The 4,253-nt window shown below is 41.9% G+C and overlaps 1 long non-coding RNA gene across 1 annotated transcript in view; it reads left to right on the top strand.

Moving 5' to 3' along the window:
* The window catches only part of LOC138973031 (uncharacterized), a 26,156-nt gene extending 23,425 nt beyond the window's left edge, over window positions 1-2,731 (top strand). The window contains exon 5 of the long non-coding RNA XR_011457868.1: window positions 2,509-2,731. This is a non-coding gene — a long non-coding RNA (uncharacterized lncRNA). The remainder of the gene's footprint in view (window positions 1-2,508) is intronic.
* The last annotated feature ends 1,522 nt before the right edge of the window (window positions 2,732-4,253 follow it).

The following is a 4,253-nucleotide window of genomic DNA, read 5'->3' on the forward strand; positions in this document are numbered from 1 at the left end:
CGCATATTCCGTGGGTACAGTTCTAGGCGCTCTGCAGTGATGCCGTGTGAGATGTAGAGGTTACACGCCGAGTCTCAGTGATTATCAAAAATAATGGTCGAAGTTAGCGGATCATGAAAAATGCGAGCTTTAGCGAGCTTTTTCATGACCGCGAACTGAGACCATTATTTTTTATAATCACTGAGACGAGGTGTGTAACCTCTTTATTCCTCCTTTCTTCAGTTATTCAAAGAAAAGAGGAGTTTTTTTGCGAAAGTTTGATCGAATCCTATTCTCTCAACCAGTCAACCTGCGCAGGCGATCGATTAATGCGCGGTTGTATAGTTCCGTGCAAATCATTCCATTCTGTTAACACTTCTTGTCAGTTTTCCTATTTTGGGCTAAAATCAAGTACACAGATATGCTGTTATTCTGCTGTGGCGGCAAAGGCAGATATTGTGGGTTCTGTATATGTTTTGGTATCGCTTAGAATAATGTTTTTTCGTCAAATGGGACTAGCAGACGAACTTTTGCACCCGTGTTCCAACGTTAAAAACTGTATGAAGTTCAGTTTTCTGGGGAAAATAGTGTATGAAACCCCTTTATGTTGTTTAAATTGATGAGATGTGTGCATTTGGTTGCGTGTGATCTGTTTATTAAATGAAATATTGTTGAAAACTGACCGTCGGATTGAAGTCTGTTGTCGAAGGAACTGAGTGAAAAGAAGGGGAACTACTCTTGTCGCTAGACAAAGTATGAGTTACTTGCCTTGGGAAATTGCTTGTGATGAACGGCTTGAGGCACGGCAGATGAGATTCAGAAAACAACCGAACTCATGGATTTTATATGGAGATTCATGTGTTCAGGCCTGTAGTTGTTAATTTAAATGCGGTATGTTTGTATTGTTTGCTCCAGAGATGTATACTTCGTACATTAGAGCGTTCGGAACTTTTCAGTCGCAAAAAGTAGTACCGAAACAGAACAACCTCTCAACCCATTGCACTATTGAGGATTCAGGCTGTTGCTGGGTCGTTATTTGTTTGGTTGCTGGGTCATTATCGAAAAATAACTACCCCTACAAGTTTACAGAGGTAAAGAAGCAGAGGGGGGAATAAGAAAGTTTATACGGCCAGTAGATTGCAGCCATGTCGGCGCATATTTACCTTTCACGGCCTTATTCCAAGTCACACGGGTATGGTAGACAATTATTAACTGTGCCTAAGCAATTTTGCCAGGAAAGACCCTTTTGTCAATCGTGGGATCTTTAACGTGCACACCCAATGTAGTATACACGGGGGGTGGTTCGGACACCGAAGAGAGTCTGCACACAAAGTTGACTCTGTGAAATAAATTTCCGCCGAACCTGGGATCGAACTCGCGCTGACAGCGGCCAACTGAATACAAATCCAGCGCGCTACCAACTGAGCTATATCCCCGCCCCATGGCTTGTTGGGTCTTCAGGCCTGGGAACCCATACGATTTGCCGTATTTTGTATGCATGATTGCCTAGAATACGCTCCGTATAGCCTGTTGAAAAATAATACGACGAGAAAAATTCCTACATCACTTTTCTTCACAATCATATCCCAAAGCTGATCCGCTATTTTGACACATGATTATAGTTTAGTGAGTAAACCTTGATAGAATCATTTGTTTTAAATGTATTAGTAAACTTAATTAACGGTGCGACGGACGCATGCGAAGCATGTTTGAATCATAGGTGTTCAAATACTGTGCAGAGAACGCTAATGTATTTTTAAAAATATTCCAAGTTTGTTTGAGAAAACAATAGCTCCCAGGTCTGGGTCTTGTTCGAGGGTACCATAGCGCTGCGTGTTGTAAAGGAAAGCCTTTGCTTTGGCCCCTCTTTATCCGCAGTAGAGAAACGTGTTTCTCTTCTGTTAATTAGTAAAGGGAAGTACTAAAACATAAACAACGGATTGTTAATTGATTGATTGATTGGTTGGTTTATTGATTGATTGATCGATAGATTAGTTCTTCTGCAGCACGATAACATGATTTGTTTAAGAAAAACACAGCCTTTTGTGAACAATTTGTATGTGAAATGAACACTGCAATAACAGAAAGACTGAATCTCTCATAAGCTTAAACACAAAAGGAAATTTGCTGATGCGTGCACGATTTGCTGCGGGGCTTAATAATCGGGTTTTTTTTGTTGTTTTTTCAAACACAACCTTTTGTAAATGTTTTTAAAATAAATGTGGAAGGTACTCAATCAAAAATAGTGCTGCAATGACATACAGACTCTGAATTTCTCAGAGGCTTAAACGCTAAACAAATTGTGCTGATACGTGCACGATTTCGTGAGGGGCTTAGTCATTTATGTCAGCACTGAGCTTTCCTTGTCTATGCTGTGAAAGTAAATGATGTATCTTCATGAAAAAGTGTGTGTATGTGCGTGCGTGTGTACGTGTGTGTGTGTGTGTGTGTGTGTGTACGTGCGTGTGTGTGTGTGTGTGTGTGTGTGTGTGTGTACGTGCGCGCGTGTGTGTATGTGTGTGTGTGCAGGGATGTCACTCACGCCTGTCTGTAAAGCGCACTATTCCTAAAGACGGAAAATCCGTGTTTGATGAATCTGCAAAATCAGATTGCGTGCGTGTTGTCGAAGTACAAGAAGGAAGACCACAACATGTTGGCGAGCCGAATGGAATGAATGGAATATCTTATCGACAGACACCGCTTTTAGAAATGCATCGTTATAGTGTGACGCAAATAAATACATTTGAACGCATTGACACTTTATGTTCATTGTTTCGTTGACTGTGTGGTGAGTGAAAGGCTGGCGGCATTGATTGACGTTAAATAAACTCGGCACAAAAATTATGGCATCCTATTAAGTACCCAAGCTTTAACATTCATTCTCGTGTCATTTCGTTCACATTTTCTCTGCCATTAAATCTACTAAACTTAGCTGTCTGGCTCACTTTTCGAATCAAAATGTCCTTCTACAGGGGTCACGTAACCGCCTTCCAAATTAGGGTATCCCCAAAATAAACCTTACAAAAACGTAAGATACTAATTTAAAAATCGACAAACATTCAGAATAAGCATAACTTGCCAAGCTTGACACACGGGTAGATAGTCAAACGAAGTATCTTACCAGAAGAGTTTGTTTGTTTTAGTGCAAACAACCTGGACTTGCTAGATAAATAGTTTGACTGTCTCTTCGTATGTAAAATATTCTGAACTTTTGTCCATTTTGTTTATTGGTACCTAACGTTTCTGTCAGGTCGATTTTGGAGGTTCCTTCAACTGGAAGCAGTCACATGACCCTCACAAAATAAATCCTTGATCCAGGCCAAGTTGAGTGCCTTTCATGGCATAGACAATTCGAATTGAATGACACGGGAATGAATGTTTCACAGGGTGACCCCAAACAAATGCAACCCTTAAAATGATAATAACATCTCCACCTGTTGGCCGAATATCTTCATATTTGGCTTTTGTGCAATTTCCAAAAAGAGTTCCTAATTCGGGGATCAACTTAACAGTTCCAGGTTTGAAATTGAGCTGTAGCCAAACTAAATCGATTTAAGCCCTCCAGATTGTTACTTACTTACTTACTGCCTTTCACGCCTGGTGGCGTGTAGGGCAGCGACAAAGGACCTCCACTTTTGTCTGTCTCTTGCAAGCCTTTCCAGGGTCGCCCAGGAGTGGTTGAGGTCCTTTGATTCCCCCTCCACTGTTCGTCTCCAAGTCTGCTTGGGTCTTCCCCGCTTCCTCTTTCCTTCTGGGGTCCATCGAAGTGCCACCTTCGGAATGGAGTCGTTTTCCATTCGTAGTACATGGCCAATCCATCTCCATCTTCTCTGGGTTATGAGTGTCTCCATTTCTTCCATGTTGCATCGTTGGAGAAGGTCGTTGTTGGAGATCTTTCTGGGCCAGAATATTCTCCAGATCTTTCTGAGGCAGGTGGTGTGGAATGACGACAGTTTTGCTGCATCTGACTTCGTCATGCGCCAGCATTCCGACCCATACATGAGGGTAGACATCACACAGCTTCTGTATAGCTTGAGTTTTGTGTGAGTGCTGTACTCCAGATTGTTACCTTTGGGGTAATTCTAATGACCCGGAACATGTATACCATAACCAACACTGGACAATCAGTGACTTGAATACAGCAGTTACAGGCAGGATCATGTAGGGCCATTCCCCATGGAGGAATGTGTTCACGTCATGGGTGAATTTTGCACTCCATTGCACAAGTGTAACTTTACAACGAAGGGGGTCTTTTTCCAGTCATTTGAGTTGAG

The sequence above is a fragment of the Littorina saxatilis genome, linkage group LG8, assembly GCF_037325665.1.
Source record: "Littorina saxatilis isolate snail1 linkage group LG8, US_GU_Lsax_2.0, whole genome shotgun sequence".
NCBI classification, from domain to species: Eukaryota; Metazoa; Mollusca; class Gastropoda; order Littorinimorpha; family Littorinidae; genus Littorina; species Littorina saxatilis.